General features: G+C 44.5%; 1 protein-coding gene across 2 annotated transcripts in view; it reads left to right on the top strand.

The window, feature by feature from the left end:
• Positions 1-11,783, top strand: part of HS6ST2 (heparan sulfate 6-O-sulfotransferase 2) — a 245,483-nt gene that overhangs the window by 149,866 nt on the left and 83,834 nt on the right. The window lies entirely within an intron of this gene.

Below are 11,783 nucleotides of genomic sequence, written 5' to 3'. Positions count from 1 at the left end.
CCTCTCCTGACCCGCCCGCTGCTCCCCTCAGCAGTGTACTTCGTCAATCTGCCTGTTCTGCTCCCCACTTTGTCTCTGGTGAATTCTCTCACCCTCTGCATCTCTGGCCTGTACCCCAGTTCTGTATGAATAAATAAATAAATCTTTAAAAAAAAATGGTTTGATTATTTCTAAGCGCCTGTTCACCTTCTACCTCCCACCCCAGGGTGCATACTCTGGTTTTCCCCTTCAACTGAGCACAGCCTGGTACTGAGGGAGAAGCAGGAACTCTCATCCTGGCGGTTTCTTGAACTCCATATGTTCTAGTAAAGCTCTTTTTCTCACTGTTTCTCCATCTGCAAAGGGAGGCACTAAACTTCTCAATGGCTTCGCATCAGGAGTGCCTGTACTCCCCTGACTAACTCCAGCAGGAATTCATCTGGGAGATGAATGTAGTGAGGACAGAGGGAGGAAAACCAGTCCTGTGTAAGGTTTTTGGCTCTGTGCTTGCAGTTAACCCCCTGGCTGGCCACTCTCCCCAAGCTTTTCAGCTCCACCATTTTGGATTTTTTTTTTTTGGTCCTTTTTAGAAACCGTGTGCCCCGCTGCTGCTCCCTTGGTGTTTTGGGGAGTAGACTGACGGTCTATTCATCACAACCGTTCCCAGCAGTCTTTTCCAAGAATGGCAGTTGTGCATTGGCACTAAGGCACACTGTGTAGTCACCCCAGGGCAAGCTGCCATAACGCTGCTCTTAGCTTCCCAGTTGTTGCACATGTGTGTCTTTCTAGAACTGTACAGGAATCTGATTAAATGAAGTCTGTCCTGGCTTTTCAAAAATCCCTTCTCTGGCAGGTTTCATGCTGCTTATCAACATGTTCTGAGGAAGATGGTGCCAGCTCGAATTCTTGGTATAGAGAAGGCCGAACTGGCTTGATTCAGAGATGAATATGGTGGAGGAGGGTGGGTAGCCTGTCGCCTACTTTTCTGTGTCTGTTGCTTTCACAAACACAGAGCGTTACCAAGCAAGTGCCTGTGAAGTGAAAATGAGGCAGTTCTGGGGGTAGCTTCAGCTGAATTTTATAAAGGGCCTAGCACAGAAAGTGAGCACAGCAAAGTATTTTCCTAGTAGTGCAGTTAAGGGTTAGAGTGTGAACGCTGGACAGCATTCGGACGACCCGATGTAAAACCCCAGCTGTTCTTGTTCTGAAAACTCATAACCCTTGGCTTCCCTAGTTTCCTGGTTTCTAAAATGAGGGCGCTGAACTGATCAGTTACTTTCTAACCTGGACCTTCATGCCTCCGAGGAAACATCGTGAGGGCTGCATTGGGGTGGGCAAGGTGGGAGGAGGTGGAATAGCCAAACTGAGACAGTCTAACTCTCCCCCTAGAACCACCAGGCATCACACACGCTCAGCCCCTTTCTCACTCATGTCAGCACTTCCCATGTTCTTTGATGTCAAGACTCCTTAAAAATGGGGCTCCAATAATGGACTATGGTGGTAGACTATGGGTGCTTTCATGGTGGGGGTCCCATGATAATATCACTTCAAGGAAGGGATCCTTATACTTCCAAATTACACAAATACAAAAAAAAATTACAAAAAATTATGTAAACCAGTGTTACCTTGATATGTTTTTTAATGGAGGCTACAAGGGACCTTTTATTTATATGGGATATATATATATTTTAAAGATTTATTTATTTATACATACAGAACTGGGGTACAGGCCAGAGGTGCAGGAGCGGTGAGAGGCTTTACCTGAGAAAGAGTGGGGAGCAGAACAGGCAGATCGACAAAGTACACTGCTGAGGGGAGCAGCAGGAGGGTCAGGAGAGGTCTGCTGCGCCATGTGGTCACCTCCAGGGCAGGCGGGAATCGAACTCATGCGGAAGTGGCTTTAGCTTCTCAGTGCTGTGCTTTAACCCAGTCTGTACCACCAGGGAGGGCCCTATATGGGATATATTTATTGATGTTCTGCATTTGAATGTAAAACTGAAAAAATTTCAAATCTACGTATGAATTCATTTAAAATCATGGTAACACACCTATTACATATTAACCAAAATAAAAGATTTTTATGAAAAATAATGTAATTCCAAAGCAAAAGATATTAGTGGCAGTGTTCTATAGTTTGCAATTTTGTTATTTGACTTCATAGAAGACAGATGGAGTCTCATATCAGCTTCTGCATTTGATCTGTTGTAACACATCAGTGAGGCTGAGGATCATGAGAAAACCTAGTCATGTGCAAGCATATGTGAAAAAAGAAAGAACTCGGGGACGCCTAGTGTCTTCACGCCATGCTCTAAGGACTGCTGCTTGATGTGAACGGTGCTGTACATTACAAATGCGGCTCTGCATCCTTCTCCTCCCTCACCCTATTCCCTCTTCCAATAGAGCAGCTCATTTTAAAATGCGTTTTCTATAATGGAATTACTGGAAGGTGTTGTTTGACAAGAGGGCTCTGCATCTCAAAAGGTCTGCTATCCAATCAGGAACATCTTAGGTTATGGAAGATCCAAGCATGGAAGAAGTGATCCTGGTCACTGAGACCATTTCCCTGGGCTTCCTCTCCCAGGAGAATGCAAATTCTCAGGCCTTAAGGAGGGGCCTTGGAAATGGTGCCTTAGTTTTTCTCGGACAGTGGTGTGTGATCTTGACCATGGCAGTCTCAGCTCAGGAAAATGGCATCCACCAGCTTGAAAAATTTTGTGCCACTTCAGAATGGGGCTGACCTGCCCAGGGAATGATATAGGACAGAAGACGGGTGGAATCTGCATCTGTCTGTCTGATCGCTGGAGGAAGAAGACAGACAGGCCACGAGGCAAATTTCACTGATGTACTTATATGTCGTCATCTTTAGAGCTAGATATTCATCATCATTATTTATTTCCTAGATCCTTATTTCATGGGACAGGAGCCAGTGCCAGATATCACGGGATTTAAGTGCCCTCGCAATCCGTTGATGCTTCTTCCAATTTCGTGTCTAATAGAGAAGGCTGCACTGTTCTTTCCCTTACTGCCAGCATCATTATTGATTTCATGTCCTTTCTTTCATAAAGTTACCTCCTGGGCTTGGCTCTTGTAGCTGAGAATGCCCTCCTCCCACTTCATTGCTGGGCAGGATGCTGTGACTCTCATTGATGTGGGTCAGGAGACAGGAGACGGTGGCCCAGGATCCTGGAGACCTACCCACTCTCCCTTTTAGATTGTGAGCATGTGCAGTGGCTCTTGCAGAGCTTTGCATGTATGTGTCTGGCGGAGGAGGGGTGCCTTCTTTCTATTCTCATATGCTTTGTTTTTCCCACCAACCTAAGCATTAATTAAGAGGCCCAATCCCTAATGCCCAGCATTCGGGTCAATCATTTTGGTTAATTGGGTGTCTCCAATTTAATCAAACTCTTCTCTTGGTATAGGAAATAAAGCTGAATTTCTAGGAGAAATTGGAACCCTTGTAATTTGCTGATGGGGATAGTAAAATGGTACAGCTGCTATGGAAAACAGCTTGGCAGGTCCTCAAAAAATTAAACATAGAATGACCATATGATCCAGTAATTCTACTTCTAGGTATATGCCTAGGAGAAATGCAAATAGGATCACACAAAAACTTGTACGTGGATATCCATAGAAGTATTAAACATGACAGTGGAAAAACAGAAACAACCCAAATACCCATCCGTGGGTGAATGGATAACCAAGATGTGGTGCAGCCCTGTGATGGAGTATTGGAGGGCTGTCAAAAGGAGTGGCGTGATGCTACGTGCTACAACCTAGATGAATCTCAAAAACGTTGTGCAGAGTGAAGAAAACGTCAGACTAAAGAGGCCTCATCTGTTATGATTGCATGGATGGAATTATCCAGAACTGGGTAATTGCCAACCCCAAACAGGCAAATTCGTAGCAATAGAAAGCAGATTGGTGGTTGCCGGTAACTAAGGGAAAGGAGTTACTGCTTAATGGGCATGAGGTTTCCTTTTGTGTTGATGAAAATGTTTGCAAACTAGATAGAAGTGGTAGTTGCGTAACAAATTAATGTACCAAATGCCACTGAAATGTACACTCTAAATTGGTTAAGTTTACATTACGTGAGAATTTCACCCTCAAGAAATACAAAAACAAACACACGCACAAATTTCCTGAACTCCTGATTTATGGTCTTTCTTGGGCTAGTTTGTCTTAGAAATGTTTGTGAGATCAGGAAACCCAGTCACTCTTGTGAACATCGCTTGAATGGAAAATGGACTAATCACAGCTTGTAGGTAGTTTACACCCCTGCAGTGCTACTGTGGTTTTCCACACCACTCTCCTTATTGTGAGTTACGGGAAGCAGGTGTCTTGTCCACCATTTTATTCCAAGAGTCTAAGCATACTCCTGGCATGTAGGAGACAGTCATAGTTGTTTATCAAATGAATAACTGGCTGTGTTTATTATATCTCCTTATTCATCTCCACTTCCCTTCCATAGGTGCTCAGGACAGATCTGAACTTGTCTGTGGGTCAAGGTGTCTGTATTTTATGTTTGTTGATCCTGGATATCCATATCATGGAATATCCAGGAAAAGGAATGTGGTACAGATACATATTATAAGATGGATGACCCTTGAAAACATTATTCTAAACAAAGAATCTAGTCACAAAATGATGATATGTCCACAGGAAGAGAATCCACAGAGACAACCAGTGGTGGGCTAGGTAGTGGTAGGGACTAGGTAGTGGAAGTTAATGGGTACCAGGTTTCTTTTCAAGGTAATTAAAATGTTCTAAAATCACTGCGATAATGGAACACATCTATGAACATGTACCAAACTACTCATTTGTGTGGCACGTGAATCATATCTCAGTAAAGCTATTAATTTAGCTATATGTCAGAGAAATAAAAACTAAAAATGGAATCAAAGATGAATATGACCTTTTTGGAGGGAGAGATCACCATAAAAAATTTTAAAATGCAGCCCTAATATATTCAAAGGGTTTCTTCCTCTTCTCCTTTTTTTTTTTTTTTTAAGAAAAAGATTCCTTTCTATCGGGCTTCCCTTATAGCAGCAACTTGTGAGTTTCCAGATCATCACCCAACTGATGAGGGCTGGGTGTAGAGTCTCTTAAAGCCAGAGTGTGAAGGGTAAATGCCAGCCGCCGGGCAGCTGGAGACTGATCAGAATGCATGTCAGTGGGAAAGCAGGATTCCCTTGACACGGGCCCAGCAGCCGGGTATTTTCTCCATGGCCTGTGGGATGTGCACTGCCTACCTCCACACCCCCAGTTTGATCGGGGGAGGGGAGGGGAAGGGAGGGGGCTGGGGGAGTGAGCCAGCAGTCTGTGTGCCTGCTGTGGGTTAGCAATCCAGCAAGTCCAGCTTCAAATAAGCAATTCCACATTCTTCCTCCTACTCCTGGGGCAGTCCCCACTACCTCTGCGCCCATTAGCTTTCCTGCAATAAGAGACACAACTCAGGCTACAGGGTACTTATGGGGCTGCAGGGGGCTTCTTGAGGGGACTGTGTGGAAGGGAGCACACGAGGTCTAGCGCGAGATGTGGGCTTTCGTCCTACCAAGAAATACCCGCAGCCTCTTCCCACTTAGCTGACAGCTTGGATGCCATGATCTGTGGCTAACGACCTCAGCAGCATGAGGTGGCACTACAGTTCTTGTTTGAAGCAGTTATTACAAAACCAAGGCGTTAACGGGCTATTCAGATGTCTTCCTTGAGTCTAAGAGACCAAGGGTGGTTCAAAGGTGGTCTGGAAACTAAGACCCAGGTACTGGCCATGGCATTTTAAAAAAAGACATTTATTTTTATTTGTTTATGTATACAAGAACTGGGGTGTAGACCAGAGGTGCAGGGAGTGAGAGGACTCACCAGAGACAGAATGGGGAGTAGGACAGGCAGATTGATGAAATCCACTGCTGAGGGGAGCAGGGGCGAGACAGGAGAGGTCTGCTGTGCCATATCGGTCAGCTCCCTGGATGGGGATCGAACTCAGGCCGCAGTGGCTGGCGATAGCTTGACAGATCCTTTGCCACCATGGAGACCACTGGCTAAGACTTTGTTGGATGTCACTTTGCAAATGAGTATCCACCCCGTTTTCACTACAGTTGCAAAAAAAAATGAACATATTATAACTCACTTGTACCTTGACCACAAAGAAATCAGGGGCCCAAATCATGGCTAGGCCGAGAAGCCCATGGGCTTTGGTGTCAGAACAACTTATAAGTCCTGCCCTCTACACAGCTGCAGAACCTCAGGCCAACAATGTCCTCTTTCTGGGGCTCATTTTTTCTCCCATTTAACAGAAGTTAGCAAAGCGCCTCTTACTCCAATTAAACAACAAAGACCAGTCCTCATGCCCAAACTCCTGTTGCTGAGGGTTGCTCCATGGTGTAGACTGCCATGCTTATAAGACTCCTAAATTGGAAGTCATGAGGCTCAGGAGAGGTTTATGGCCCAGTTATGAAATAACTGTTTGAAGTAGGACAAGTCCCTTTCTCTCATGGCCTGTATAATGCAGAGGTTGAATTTGATGGTTTCTAAGGTACCTTCCAACTTTTATAAGTTTTCAGCAATGTTAAGAAGTGTCCAGTTGTGAGAGGCCTGGGTGACCATGCTTGAGTTTGGACTCCTATCTCTTGGCAACATGCTGTATCTGTGTACTAAGGCAACAGTTTTCTTCATCGTGATTGTATGGGTCTTCTTGGAAGAAGGCATGTTCTGGCACTTCTTCCCATTTTTTCTTGGTCGTCTTGTCTTGGAATTTTCTGGATTCTGTTTATATTTAATTGAACTTTCAATTAAATTTCAATTGAACTTTCCTGTAGATAGGAAATATGGATATAATAGCAGAAGCATTCCTCAAGCCCCCTGCCGGCATGAGAGAGAAAGGGAGGAGAAGAGAGAGAGAGAGCAAATGAGACAGAAAGAGACAGAGACAGAGCTGATGGGCCTGCAAACCTCTTTTCCTCTTCAGGGCCCTGGCCCACCCACCACCACCTGATTTATGTCCTGGGGAGCAGTAGAGCCATAGTGAAAATTTACATCCAGTTCTCATCTTCAAATGAGCTACTGCCTCTCTTCCTTGTGTTTTCAAGTGTTTCGCACTCATAGCCAGCAAGTTTATCCTAGAATTCAAAATGAAAAATGGCCCCTGAGAAGCTTAAAGACCAACACACAAGGAACGGCTGTGGAACATGCTGTACCCAAGGGTCACAAGGGCACCCCAGTGCTGATTGATAGGCACGCAGACTGTCTGCGAGCGGGCCACTTTGCCCTGAGCGCCCCTGGCAGGGGTGACACTCAGCACAGTGAGGAGCGGGCTCAGGAGTGCTGGATACTCCCATCTCAGCACATTGCCCCACTATTCTGCGTGATCTTGCCCCGCTCTTCTGTGGACCTCACCTGACGTACCAATAAAAGGAGAAGCATGCAAACTGTCCAGGTACAGTACAGCTCAATGACTGATGAACTTGCGTGCTGACTCCCTGCAACTCCAAAGCAAAGTGATGAGTAAGGCGAGTTCCGAGTTCCTCGGAGTCTGTTCCTCATCCATACCAGGGCTGTAGACTTCGGTGCAGGCTGTAAGGAAGCAGTTGCTGGGCAGGTGTGTAGGCGGCTGGCATGTATTACACACCCAGTTAGGGTTACTGGTATGATGTTTGTCATTTAGGTACAATTTTCTCTAATTTTAGAAATTAGTGTACTTCTTCAGATGACTGAGCAAACTTGCCCCGTGATTTGAAGTCTTGGGGCCGAGCATACAGGGTATGTTGCTATCTGGTTTTGACACTTCAGGCAAGATGTGAAACTGAGGGAGAAGACCTGTTTCCTTGTGAACACAAAGGCTTTGCCCAACCAGAGGTGCCTACGTCTTTATGTGGAAAGATGTTGAAAGCCCTCAAAAAGTGTTCAATTGATTGTGATTTTTCAGAAAGTAGCACATCTACCCATACCAGTGGGGTATGGGTTTAAAAAAATCCAATTATAAATATTTTATCTACCAAACAGAAAGATTTATTTATCCAGGGCCTCAAGCATCACACCGGCCCTTTGATTCAGCACATGGACAGATAACTAGCAACTTTAATATGGTCAAGAACAGCAGTGATTTAAAAACCTTTACTACAGATTGTTGACAATGAATTGCATTACATAGATAATATGGACAGTGCTATTATGTGGACAACGGAGGGTGTTTTTCATTTTTATATCCAAATTACTGGTTATGGGAAATTGAGCACGTTTTATAGAGCACCTGGTTTGTGGCCTCTGTTAGATATTAATGGAGATCACAAGGAGGTCACAGTTATGTAGCGAAAAATGAGACTGAGAGGTTTAAAGTGGTCAAGATTCCAACTTATTTCTTTTGGCTGAGGCTTCCTGAGGTCACCTGATCTAGCAAACCCACCTCTTTTTAGACTCACCAGCTCACTCTTTGTTTGGGACGGGAAGTTACAGTCCAAGTCATTGCTACATTGTGACTTTAGCAAAGATGGAAGCTCTTAGCCTAAAGCAAGTTACATGGGATTAGAAGGCACCATTCCATGGGTCTCTACTGTCTGATCCACTTAGTGGCTAGACCAAACATTTCCTGAGAATGATCTCGATCCTTAGTTTAGCGCTTTCCAAATCATTCCTTATTGCTCATTAGGGACTTTTTCATGCTGTGTATTTTAAACATGTTAAAATGTGAATGGAGCAGTTATATATTAAGTGGGCAGCTTGCAGTCCTTTGTATCAGCATAGACTATGTGGAATTCAGCCCCCTGTGAAGCTGAAAGTAAATGGTAGAATGGAAATCATCCTTGCTGGTGTGAACCAGCTTTGAAATAGCCTTCATTGCAGACATTCCAGACTCTCAAGCTGAAATACGAGAGGAAATGGGATGAAATAAAACACACACACACATATAAAGTGAAACTTGGCAGTTCCGTATCAACAGTAAGCAAGCCCTATGACACCCAGAATGAGATTTTCTTTTATGGCCCTCATTATTATTATTTTTTGCTATTGTTTTACTTTGCTCAGTGCCAACACAATCCTTTCACTGTTTTTTTTTTTTTTTTTTTGAAAAAAAAATCTAATCAAGTAGGTGCTTTAGTATGCCTTAGCAAAGAACATCCTGACAAGGACAAGCGGCAGCTAAACTCATTTCTCACAAAAGCAGGAATCCCTCAATCTCCAGATTCTTAATTAGATCAGCACTAGAGGGCACTCTTATGATGCCAAAAATGGGTGAATTTTCTAAAAGCTGATGAGCAGAGGTGCTGGATGTAGCCAGGACTGCAGACCAAAAGCAGCTCAGAGAAGACATTTGCAACAGGGAATTAATTGGCTGGTCCACAGATAAGGAAACCTCACTTGGAAAGAGCTTTGTGGCAGTCTCTCATCAGTTCCATTTTGTTTCTAGCACGTGCTTGGTGTTCGGAGAATACAGGGCCAAGGTATTAGGCATTATTTTTCAAAATGAAAAGAATGTAAGAATCATGGTTTATCACCACCACCACCACACTGTGTAGGAAAAGCACATTTAGCAGAAACATAACATGACACAGTAGCTTAGGAAAACGTGTTTACAATTTAATAGCTACTGGAAAAGAAGAATTTAAAGTCTTTGGCATCTTTTATGGCTATTTCCCCAGCCTTTTGCAGCTATTGCTCTTTGAGCGGTCTCCAAGCGTTGTGTGATGGGTCTGGAGGCACAGGGCCCCGCTTACTGACCCAGGTGGGCGCTGCTGGACCCAGGGCGGGTAGTGTGCTGTCTGGGAGAGGGACCAGCAGAGTTGGGCACTGGTCTTGACTTGCCACAGATGTTTCCTGTCATCTGCATGAGTCCCTACCACCTCAGAGTCTCAAGTTCAAGAGGGTTTGGGCAGCACTGGTGGTTTCTAATGACCGCCAAAAGACGTCTCCCAAGTGCATGGAGTCTGTGATAGACGATTGCAGGAAGCACTTCCAAAACTGGTTATTTCTAGAAGCCATTTGAGTTCTGAATTCAACAGTGGGGTAGAAGGTAACTCTTTGTTGTCAGTACAGAGGGCACTGGAAGGATTTGTTAGCTTAGAGAGCAGATCTACCCTGATCAGTGACTTCTTTAAATTCATCATCCAGTAACACTCTGGGCAGTATAAATACAATAAACTCAAAGAGTTGAATCCTAAGTAGCACCCCCTAAATTGGCTTATTACTGCCAGGCTAGCATGTTATCTTACATAGTGGGCACTGACCAGAATATTCTAGCCATACTCACATGCATTGCCTGAAGAACTAGTAAGACATCTGGAAGTCTAACGGGAAGAGTGGGCTCCTGCAGACAAACATATCTACTTTGATTTTGATGCCAGTCTTTTTGGACAATATAGGAATGTTTCCTCTAGGCCTCACTTTGGCTTTATCATAATAAAAACTGTGCTTCATAGGAAGATTCCTACTGATTCAAGTGCATTATAAAGGTATACTGAATGTTAAAATGAACTTTCTAAGCACCTCGGCCAATACTCTCACACAGCCTCTGGGGAACGTAAGAGCCATTTTCCCCATCTGAGAATGGACTTGTCCAGGGTCACAGAGCAAAACTGGCATGAGGACTTCAGTCTTTTGGCATCCAGTCCAGGTCTTTCTGTTGTGCCCCCACCCACACTGACTACAGGGGATAAGAAACCAGCAGATAATCATGGAAGGGGCTGTGATGTAGCTAGAATAGCTCTATTATTTAGTGATGTCTATGGAGAGAGATGGGGGACCAATCACTATCCCAAATATGTCCTATGTAAGTGCCATAGGATTGGGGGCTGCACCATTACAGTGTCATTCCTGTGGGTCTAGAAGACTGTGTAGGAGGATGGTCTGTGAGCCAGGTTTAGTATCTTTGGGGGAGGGGACACCATGAAAAGAGAAGTTAAAATAATTCAGGAGACTTCAAAGTGGTGACAAAGGCTGACCCTTCAGGTGACTAAAACAAATAATCATGGAATAAGTATTGCAACGGGTGTCCTAGATTCTGGTATTCTCAGGGAGACCCTGAGAACATGCCCTTAGAGTAGACCCAATTTCTGGCAACCTTGGCATGGAAAAAGGGGAGAAGATCCAACAAGTCATATAGTAGAACATAGATGTTGGGGGACTCTCCTCCCCTGTATCAATCAATATGGTTGTTTTCAACATGGTGTCCCTAAGTACTGACTTTGAAAAACTGGCCTGTTCCCAAAGTAGCCAGGGGGCTCAAAGACCAGCAGCCTGGGGCTCTGGCCCAGGCCAGCTTGGACTCACTATACTTCTGGGTTTCTTTATTCATCTCCACTAGATAAAAATAATCATGCATAGTTACTGAGTGCTGCTGTCTGGGACCCAGGAGGACTCTGCCATCCAGTCTTCATGCATGGTCTCACCTAATCCTCACAAGCTACACAGTCAGTTTGTGTTCTGACTGGCTGGCTTCTATTCTGATTTGTCAGTGGCCACGCCAGATTGATTGTTAGGCTATATTGAATGTCGCTATCGGTGTAGGTATACTTGTTTTCACTTTGTAGATGAGAAAATCGATGCTGAGAGTAAGATACCAATGCAGTGCTGTCCAGTAAGTGAAAGAGCCTGGATGAGAACCCAGTCTGTGTGTCTCTGAGCTCATTTCCCTGGCCTCATAACATCTTGTCCACTTGTGTGGGAGCAAAAGGCTAAGGCTGAGTCTTTTAATGCTTGGCAAGGAAAGAAACTTTTCTGAGAAACTTTTCTGTTTTCTTCTTCTTCTTCTTCTTCTTCTTCTTCTTCTTCTTCTCCTCCTCCTCCTCCTCTTCCTCCTCCTCCTCCTCCTCCTC

This window comes from Condylura cristata, unplaced genomic scaffold (genome assembly GCF_000260355.1).
Source record: "Condylura cristata isolate star-nosed mole 26May11 unplaced genomic scaffold, ConCri1.0 scaffold00019, whole genome shotgun sequence".
NCBI classification, from domain to species: domain Eukaryota; kingdom Metazoa; phylum Chordata; class Mammalia; order Eulipotyphla; family Talpidae; genus Condylura; species Condylura cristata.
This window is presented reverse-complemented; position numbering and strand designations above follow the sequence as displayed.